This window comes from Capra hircus, chromosome 11 (genome assembly GCF_001704415.2).
Source record: "Capra hircus breed San Clemente chromosome 11, ASM170441v1, whole genome shotgun sequence".
In the NCBI taxonomy this organism is placed as follows: domain Eukaryota; kingdom Metazoa; phylum Chordata; class Mammalia; order Artiodactyla; family Bovidae; genus Capra; species Capra hircus.
The window spans coordinates 18,074,468-18,085,572 of NC_030818.1; the positions used below are offsets into that span (position 1 = coordinate 18,074,468).

At 41.7% G+C, this 11,105-nt stretch overlaps 2 pseudogenes; one reads left to right on the top strand and one right to left on the bottom strand.

Moving 5' to 3' along the window:
* LOC102168639 lies at positions 3,793–4,254 on the bottom strand (annotated as a pseudogene).
* LOC102182881 lies at positions 5,065–10,717 on the top strand (annotated as a pseudogene).

Sequence of the window (11,105 nt, forward strand, 5' to 3'; positions counted from 1 at the left end):
CAGCCAGAGTTGTCCAGCTGAAAATGTGATCATGTCAACTTCTCTGCTCAAAGCACTACAGTGGCTCCCATGTCAATCAGAGTCAAAACAAAGCTTACAAAGCTATAAAATCTAGTCTCTCCCACTCCCCACTACACCCCACCATTTGCTTTCAGGTCTTATCCTCTTTCTCACTTCCCTCCAGATAACCTAGCTTCTTACTGTTTCTGGAACTATCCAGACACACTTTCATCTCCAGGCTTTCACACTTGTTCTCTCTTCCTGACACTCCTTTTCCCCAGATATCCACATGGCTCACTTTTCCTTCATGGACATTTTGCTTAAATGTCATCTTCTCAGAAAAATATCCGATCATCCTACTTAAGTATGCAGCTATCTAAGCCCTCATTTTGCTCTAGTTTTTTCCATCATGCTTATTTTGTTCTATTATGCAATAGATTTGGTTTATTTAGTATATCTATTTCTGATTTTCTTTTACTTGAAAGTAAATTTCAGGGAAGCAGAAAAATGTTTGTCAATTTTCTCCTCCAGTACCACTAGTGCCTATAAAACAGCATAACAAATACTTGGTATACAACAGATTTATATATATTTAAGGAATAAACAAAAGGTTTTGGTATATTCTTTTCTCATTTCCTATCTTCCAGTTCCCTAAGAAAGGAAGTAAGCCTTATTTATGTTGCAAAATTAATGTCGGTTATACATGTGGACTTGAGTCAGTTCTATGGCTAAAAACAAGTCTTGCTCCATCATGTGGTAAGAGATTTGAAGGTACATTATTCTCTCCCCTGTAGCCTGTGCTCACCCGATGCAATTGGAATATATTTTATATACTGGACCTACCTTATGTGATTGCACCATTTCTGGGCACAGTGTCTTCTTTCTAAATGCCAGTGCAATTTATGAGTCCAGCAAAGCTCAACAGATTTGGGTCATAAGAAGTTATTCGAAAATAAGTGTGCCTGGGTGATTTAGCCCTTTAACATCTTGTTCAAATATCTGCTTCATTATATACTGACATTATGGAACTGTGGCAATGCAGTCACAGGTGTGCAAGCAAATATGAATGTGGAGATATATATATATATATATATATATATATATATATAAAGGTTCTCTCAATCCTTTGGGTATCATAGTCCTGTGGTATAATCTTTCGGTCACATTGTTCATTGGTTGCTGTTGGGCTTTAACTCACAAAATCAAAGAATTTTACATGGACTTGCATGAAGTGGTATTTAGGATTGTGAGTAAGGCAGGAGACCCAGAATTGGCCATTGAAATTCAGGGATTTCAAGGCAAATCCCACCATGCATTTCTGCCTAATTACAGAAGGCACTTTTTTATTTTGCTGAGTATAAAGACCACCCTCACAGGGATCAGTTTTGGTAGTACAGAGTTTTCAAAAGCACTCCGTCTGGAAATATACATTGGCATTACCCACACACATAGCAGAGCTCCAATGTGTTCTCCAGGCCATTCACACCTCACTCTACTACTTTTTCACAGGAATGGATTAAAAGGCCACAAGTCTATACCTGTGCTGACACATTTAAAAGGAAATCGAAGGGAAACTGAAAGCAGACACTGAATATATCAGATTCCTTTTAGGCATGATGCCCAACTTCACCAGAACCACTCGTTGAATTCCTTGAGACCTGCACTGGGGATCCCTTCCAGCTCAAAAATTCTATGCTTCACTGATTCTTTCAGACCTTCAGGATATTGATATAAACTAATCTGCGTGGCTAAATTAGGTTGACATTCCTGATACTTAGACAGTGACAATTTCACGGTACAAGAAACATAGGAATATGAGGGTTAACCTGGTGGGAAAGTGCTTATTCTGTCAGGATTTTGTTAAAAACAAAACAAAAAACCAGCAGCAACTTCATTCAGGTCCCAGCAGCACAAATTTCCCCTGAAGCTGCCAAGGCCTGCACCATCCAAAGGGTGTAATCACAGGAACAGAATAAAAGATCCAAGGAAGAAACAAGGAGCATAAAAGATAGTAGGAACATGCCAAGCAAGAGAAAATAAAGGGTGATGTTCTGCCGCTGCATGGATATCAGTATGATCTACTTCAATTGCTTTATCTCCCTGGTGGCTAAGATGGTAAAGAATCCACCTGCGCTGTGGGAAGCCTGGTTTCGATCCCTGGGTTAGGAAGATCTGGAGGAGGTCATGGCAACCCACTCCAGTATTCTTGACTGGAAAATTCCCATGGACAAAGGAACCTGGTGGGCTACAATCCATGGGGTTGTAAAAAGTTGGACACAACTGAGTGACTAAGCACGGTTAAGTTAAAAGTCAGTGTGGTCCAGTGGAGGAAGTATTACAAGTCAGAAAACCTGTAAGATGTAAACAATTAGTTCATGCAAGTATCTTAATTTCTCTGACCTTTTTTCTCCTTAACTGTGAAATCAAAGCATTTGGTTCTGAAGAGTTAAATGGGGTTTGCACATCAGAAGTACCTGGGCTTGAACTATGCCAGTTATGTCTAATGTGTGTATGATTTGGGGCAAATTGTTTTTCCCTCTAAGTCTCAGTTTCTTCATCTGCCAGTAGGGAATAAATAACACCTAGCTCAAAGTGGAGTTGTTTGGCTGGAATAAAAAGAATATATAAAGGTATTAGTCACCTATTATTAATTTTTTTTAAACAAATCTTAAAAAAATTTGGGGAGGGGTCAGAAAGAAACTAAAACTACAGTAAGATATAAGAAAACTCTGAAATTCTATTTTTCCTTTACTTTATTGTTGCATGTGATGCTATTCAGTTCAGTTCAGTTCAGTCGCTCAGTCGTGTCCAACTCTTTGCAACCCCATGAATCGCAGCACACCAGGCCTCCCTGTCCGTCACCAACTCCCGGAGTTCACTCAGACTCACGTCCATCGAGTCAGTGATGCCATCCAGCCATCTCATCCTCTGTCATCCCCTTCTCCTCCCGCCCCCAGTCCCTCCCAGCATCAGAGTCTTTTCCAGTGAGTCAACTCTTTGCATGAGGTGGCCAAAGTACTGGAGTTTCGGCTTTAGCATCATTTATTCCAAAGAAATCCCAGGGCTGATCTCCTTCAGAATGGACTGGTTGGATCTCCTTGCAGTCCAAGGGACTCTCAAGAGTCTTCTCCAACACCACAATTCGAAAGCATCAATTCTTCGGCGCTATTAAACCATGCTAAATTGTACATATGTAGCAGATGATTTTACATGTATGAGAAATCTTCCCTTTTTTTTTGAAGTAAGAGAAATCATTTTAATATATACATTTTCACTTCAGTCAATTCAACAATGATTTCTAATAGGCATGCATACCCACTTAGTTTGCTTCAAATTTATTTATTTCTCAACATGAAGCAACCTTCCTTATGAGACAGTTGAGTTGAACTATTAATTCTTAAAGAGTAAAAATGTACCTTGTTCTCAAAGAGTTTTATCAACTTTAACATTTTCAAAGAGCCCTAAGAGGCTGCTTAATATGGTAGTTTTCCCCTGAAATTTCCTATTTGGAGCATGGCAAAACAGTCTAAGATCTTCCCCAGTCTACTGGTTGCTTGTATTCATATCACAGCTTGGCTGGCTAAGAGGCAGAAACTGAATAATATGTAGATAGTATTCAAGACCAGCTGAGTGAGACAGCTTCATTTTTCGAAAGGAAACCAAATCATGAAAACCCTCCTGATAGTATGATTTGTTCCAGGGTTCTTTTAAGAAGGGACGTGATCCTCAGGCACAGGACTCGTTATGGCCTGCTAGAGTTTTCTGCTCCAGCCAGTGCTCTCTAGCCAGGTGACTTATTGCACTTGCTGCAGGATTGAAAGCATGAAGTCTCTGTCTACTTTCATAATTAGAGGTGGTGTTAGTCGTCTCATTTCCGGCCAAATGGATCAGACCACACTTTCAACCCTGGTGGCTGCACGTCTTCTTGAACAATACCAGCTCGATTTATGGCTTGTTCCTTCCTTTTCTAGTGCTCCCACCTTGTTGCAGTATGACCCAGGCTGGATGTGTGTGTGATGGGAGGGAGTGTGAGCCAGTGGCTGAGGGCACCAAGGGGCCACTGGAAGCACGGGCTTCTCCCAACGCTGGGAACACCTCTGTTTCTCACCAGGGTGTGTGATGGAATCCGGGCAGCTTTGTAAGGCTTTACTCCTCCAGCCGCAGTAAAGGCCGGGAGTAGATGGGGTAGAAGGCGACGCCGATCAGGAAGATGAAGCCGCCGAAAATGAAAGCAGTGTGCAGGTTCCGGGACATGGCTCCAGCCGGGGCTACCCGGATTCTCCAAAACCCAGCTCCCGCCCGCTGGGCCGTGACCAGGCTTCAGAAACCTTCCTAAATGAAGTGTGGCATGTTGGAAGTTCTCATTAGCAAGAAATTATGAGCCAAGGCCAACTTTGAAAATGGATAGGGAAAAGCAGGCAGAAATAAAAGTCTGGTTCAATCTAGAGAGGAGCCAAGAGTATAGATTACCAAATCCAAGGGGTGTGGTGCTCTTGATTACAATCTGAGCCAGTCTTTAGGTCCAAGAGGCCTGCCCTGCGGATGCAGGACAGGGCACAACTACAGCAGGCAGAAGTTTTTAGTACAAGTAGAAGCCTATGCCAGAGCTAGGAATACAGGTGGGTTTTAAAAGCGGTGTCCAAAGCCAGATCCAAGAGCCACGCCAGGAATTTAGGACCTCTAGGTGAAAGTCTGGGCCAGACCCAGAGGGTGAGTGGATTGGGAACCAGCAGCTGGAGTCCCAAGAAGAAGTTAAGCCAGGAGGCTGGGCTATGTATGCGGAGAAAAAATATTTACTAGAGCTCACTTATCACAAAAGAAAAGAGCTGCAAAATTCCATCTGTCCAGCCTCTCTCTGGTTGAAAGGTTAGATAGTTCTGCACCTGTACATGAGGGAGTTTTAGGGTCCACAACTGTGGAAAATGGCATGGGCCCTAATTGGTAACATCTGCAGATGGATCTGAGCATGTATTTTGCCACCAGTTGTAACATCCCCAATATTCAGCAACTGAAAATATGACCTACATCCCAGAAAGCAATTTAACTATCTATAGTAGATGCACTATGTCCGGAACCAGTGAATTCACCTCCACAAAGACCCAACTGAGACGTGAAAACAGAAGAGGGCCGTGCAGGAGGAGGTGAGTAGAAGATAGCCTCTCAAGACATTTGCTTGAGCAAATGTGCACCAGCTATCTCACAGTACCTCCACTCACATGTCTCCCTGTGTAAGTTTTTCACAAATTTCAGGTAAAGAGGACATTTAAATTCTGATTCAACCCTCGGGCAGTATCTGGTCTTTTAGACTAAAATGGAAAAGTAAATGCAGATGGAGATATATCCTCTGCCAACCAGAAAGCAACAAGCAATATGGTTTCCAACCAGGCAGAGGCAGCACTTAAGCCATCATATTAAGAATTCCCCACATAAGAGAAGACAGTACCTCAGCAGATATGAGTCCTGATTATTATCAACAATAGTCCCCTGGCAGAGGGTATGAATGATTTGCTTCTAAATGAGATCAAATATTTCACAAGCACAGTTGGAAGAACCTAGCTGTTTATGAACAATTAAATGTTTGGCTAGAAAAAAAAATTTAGAAACTTTATTTAGGACTGAAACCAGCTATGGTAGTTTGAAACAAACATAGCATGTTTCATTATGGGGCTCAGGAAGCAACATAAAATATTTTCCACCAAATTTGCCTCCAGGTAGTTGTCGTGAAATTCAGTCAGCAATTTCAGCATAATTTGAAAAGAAAGAGCAGAAGTCCCTTTAGCAATTAAAGACACATCTCAAAAGATAAATAAAATGGAGTCAACTCTAAAGGCAATCCATCTTGCAATCCATCTTGCATGATGTTGAGAGCAGAAAAAGTAAATAGTGGAGGAAACAACCCACTCTAGCTCTTTACAAAGGAGTTTGGTTCAGTGAGGGTGAAGAGTAGAGGAATGCGTGGAAAGGATAACAAAGTTATAACAATTGATTAGCAAGCAGAATAAAAAGCAGAATAAGTGACTGGACACTAAATAGGGAAGAGTTAAGGGAAATCAATAGATCTACACACAGATGACAAAATACTTATGAAATTGATAATTGCTGCTCCAGAGATGAACCAGGTGAACTTATTTTTATAAGGTTTAGACATAATCAGACTACCTATAGGCATCAAAACAGAAGTTCATGCACTACCCATTGAATATCTTGCTCCAAGATCCTGAAAGGGGTACAGTCACAGTCCCCTGATGCCCCCAAACATTCATTTCTTAACAGTATATGGATATAAAACAGAGATTTGAAACCACAGAGTTGGAGTTTAAACTTGTGTAAATTCCCAGTTATGTGATCTTGAGTAAATCCCCTCATCCTGCTAAACTTCAGTGCAGGCAGGTGTTTTCAGAAGGAAACAAGATTTCCTTCATAAGAATGTTCTCAACATTAAGTGAGATGGAGTCAGAGCCTATGAAATACTCATATGGATTGTTGAAAGTTCTTGAGAATATATTATATACAAGTGAAAATGCTAAGCATTTGATGTATTTTTACAATCAACAAAGTTGTCCTGAGATTGAAGTATGTTGCGTGATTTTACATGAAGAAAATGAAGCTCTGTTCTCTTTCCAAATAATAACATCCAAATCTGACAAAGACATACACACACAGATACACAAAGGACTTCAAAACCATTAAGAATTAAAGGAACTTAATGTCCTGAGAAGCTCTTAATCCTGGAGCAATTCCCAGTTCATCATTGCTTTTGATTTCCTTGCTTGTTTATTTATACTTTTCCCTAGAAATCTGACCTTATTTTATCTTTCACTGACACCACCAATTCTACTAATCACTCACTTCAGTCTGTGTATGAAATATAAACAACATACTATTTCTTTGCTCCCTGTGGAACAATTTCAGTTTCTTTAAAAAAAATCTAGATAGAACAGAAAAACAGACAAGAAAGCAACAAATAAATGCTTGACCCTCAATGCAGAAGCAGAATAATCAAAGCATAAATCTATCAGTGATTACTAATACCCTGTGAAATATTATAATCTCATTTTCAGAGATTATATTATTCTCAGAGCTGTCAGATTTCCTTACAGCTGTTAAGAAGGAATCTCCAATTTTTAAGACATTCATCTTTCAGATTCTTCCTTGTGGGGACAATCATTGCAATATCTGTGGAAATAGAAAACAGTCGGATATGCTGACAGTGTCCTGGAAGAAAACCAGCTGGCTGCCCTGACAGGCACTATGCAAGTGACAGTGAAATGGGAGAATCAACATGGTTCATGACTTGGCCATGACCCAACCAGACTTATTCCCATCGCACTTTATTTCTATCCTGTTTGCTCTGCCTGAAGAATATTCTCTAGCCAGTTATTAAAACTGAGCCACCATACAATGAAGTGAAGCATCTTCATTTATTATTCCCAGGAGACCAGCATTACCCAGTCTCGTCAGAGTTACGTGACCTCCATGCCACTTTGAGGTCCTCAGATGGAGTAAGATGACCGAACAGAGTGGTTTAGATTCTATATCCACTCAGATACACAAGCCTTTGTTTTTGCTTTTAGTTGTATGTTTTCGGGGGGGAGTTTAGAATGTAGTCCATGAGTACATGGGCCTCAGGCCCTCCTAGATCAACAATAAAAACAAAACAAAAACTCTTAGTGAGGCATGTGGGCCAACACCACCAACAATACCTGGGGAGGTTTCTAGAACTACAGTACCTTAAGCCCAGCTCAGGCCTACTGAATTTGTATCTCAGGAATCATATTTGAGGAGATATTATATGTATCAAAGTTGAGAATTTCTATGCTAGAGACTCAGTCTTTAAGTCAATTGAGAATCATGCTACCAAGTTCCATTAAGTCAAAAGGGAAGAATGATCTGGAAAATAATGTCAAGAGTGTCTAGCACTATGGGACTCAACTAGTAGTTGGTAGGAAGCTGTCAAAAGAAGGAATCCCCTTAACTGATTCAGCTGAAGCACTGTGGCTTTTTAGTTACTCTTGCAGCCTTGAGTGGGGGGCCCTCCATGATACCTTAGCTAGGAAGCACCATCATGACCAGATCTAGGTGCTTTTTTAAAAACCTGCTGTTCTCCCTGAAGATGCAGTGACATGGTACTCCTACTGCCAAAGAAGGTCCACACTCCTCTTCCACGGAAAGAGCCATGTTCCTGATGACCAGCTCCAGGATAAATCTCTTTACTCTATCTCCCTTCTTGGAGGATTTGTATGCTACCAGAATTTCGTGTGGAGGTGACTGGTTTGACAGGAGTTGGGGAGGAATATTCAGAAGTGACTATACTTGGTTTGTAGTCTCCACAGCTGATTAATCAGAGTCCTGGGACTGAGAATCAAATATATGGCCAATCAGTCTGGAATTTAGGACAAGAAATTCACTGAAAATAGAAGTGAGGGATTCTGTAACTTTTCTTTGTTACAGGAAAACTGACCCTGAAAACCTACATTTGCTCGGATTCTTTATCCAGTGACTTCTGGTTAAAGTTGACCAGTGAGAGGCTCTGGAAGGGGAATAGACAGGACACAGGAGAGTAGAAGCTATAGACTTTCTCTCACGGCTCTAGCATCTCTTTGTGGCTCAAGCTCATTCAAGAAGCCCTTCTCAACACATTTCCATCTCATTCAAGTGACTCCTCCCACCTTGATTTTAATACATCCACTTGCTTGGTAAAACCTCTGTCATCAGGATCCCAACTGTTTCCAGGTAGCCCAGACCTTGGGTTCTGGTGAAACCACCTCTTCCCTTTGTCCCTGAAGCACTGGAGCTGGGGGTATCATCCTATTATTGCCTTTTCGGTTCTTCGCAAACATTTTAAATGTGTTCCTCATATTAAATTTCTTCTACTGAACAATTTAAAATGGGTTCAGTTTGACTTGCTTCACCCTGACTGATACTTTGACCTTATATTCTATAAGCTTAAGCATCAAGGGCCTCTCTTTGGGAAATTAGACCCAGCAGGAAATGTCATTGAAATTAAACTTCAGGCATGGTATGAAGAATATAGAATTTTGTTGCAAGAAAGAACTTTAGGCATCATCTAAATCTGTCATTTCTCAGTGAGGAGCTGTTCCCCAGTAAGTGCCATGCCTAGTCTCACACAATTCTTAAACTGCAGTGCCAAGACTAGCTGTGTCCATGTCCAGAGTATTTCCATTATTCCATATATCTTCTGTGATATGTTTGCCTGTTTGATACCAGACTCTGTATACAAATATATATTTAGTGTACAGAACAAAATTATATTAGAGAAATTAATGGGCAATTTTATGGCTCTATCCTTTCTTTATACATACTTTTTTTTTTTTTTTTTTACCAAATTTGTGAAAGCCAGTGAAGGAGAGACAAGAGATGCAAGTTTGATCCCTGAGTTGGGAAGATCCTCTGGATTAGGAATGGCAACCTGATCCAATATTCTTGCCTGGAAAATTCCATGGACAGATGAGCCCAATGGGCTACAGTCCATGGAGCTGCAAAGAGTCAGACATGACTGAACACACAAACACACACAAGTTCTAAGAACTAGCTATCATTATTATTATTAGTCCAGATCGGCTTTTTTTTTTTAAGTTCTGTCTGATACTGATGACTCCACCTACTCAATGTCAGTTAATGATGCAGAAATGCCTACTAAATAAAGTTTATTTCCCTAGGATAGTTGTTCTTAAACATCAGCAATGCATCAGAATCACCGGAAGAGTTTCTTAAAACCCATTTTTTGGCCCCATCTCAGAAAGCTCTGGGCTTCCCCAGTGGCTCAATGGTAAAGAATCTGCCTGCACTCTAGAGCTCATGGCGGGGCTGTCACTCATGCCGGCCGCGTAACGCGGATTCCTGGCAGCCAACTTTGGCGTCTCTTACCTCACGGATTCCGGGTTTGGGGCCCAGGGAAGAGGACCGCGAGGGTCTTACTGGGGCGGCTCTGCGCGAGGCCAGAGAAGGCCTGGCGGGCCTCGGAGCGCGCTGAGGAGCCGCCCCCTCGGCACTGCGATGCCGCCCCTGCCGGGGTCGTCAGGACCCCAGAGCGGAAGGGCAGCAGAGACCCCGCGTGCCCCTTGAAGCCCGGCCTGTTTCCTGGAAGTCTTTAGCCATCACATTTGCCATTGGGGGAGCTCTATTGGCTGGAATGAAGTACTTCAAGAAAGAAAAGACAGAGAAACTGGAGAAGGAACGGCAGCGAGGCATTGGACAGCCTTTACTTGGGGGTCCATTTTCCCTCACGACTCATACTGGCGAGCCCGGTCAATGGGTATTGATTTATTTTGGTTTTACTCATTGTCCTGATGATCTAGAAGAGCTAGTTCTGTCCAGAAAAACTAGAAAAAATGATTCAAGTGGTGGATGTATTCCAACTCTGTCAAATTTAACTCTGCTTTTCATTACTTTTGACCCAGAGAGGGACACAAAAGAAGCCATTGCCAGTTATGTAACAAAATTTTCTCCCAAACTGATTAGCTTGACTGGCACAAAAGAAAAGATTGACAAAGTGTCCAGAGCATTCAAAGTGTATTACAGCCCTGGCCCCAAGAAGGAAGATGAGGATCATTGTATGATAATAGTGGATCACACAATCATAATGTACTTGATTGGACCAGATGGTGAATTTCTAGATTATTTTGGCCAGAACAAGAGTGCAGAAATAGCTGGTTCGATTGCTGCACACATGAGGACACACAGGAAAAAGAGCTGATTACTAACACAGCATGGCCATGCTCTATTCTCCTGCCAAAGAGGAAGGACTTTATCTCCCGTAGGAGCCAATACATACATGTACATACCTGCAGCCTGCAGAAAGGCCTTCACATCAGGAGAAAATTTAAATTTTGGACAGGGCACGTTATGCTTGGGTTCATCAAGGATAAATTCTTGGAACTGTAAAGATTACAACCAAAAGTCTCCCAAAATGTGGCCTTGAGACCAGAGGACCAAGATGTCTTTAAGCCAGTGGAATGGACCTCAGGGAAGGATACAGCCAGAAAAGACTCATCCCAGGGATCTCCCCATTTGAGTAGGGCCCTCTGGTCACGTGGCTGCCTCTCCAGAGTCTTGAGGCCTTGCTCAGACAGGTTGTACTGAAT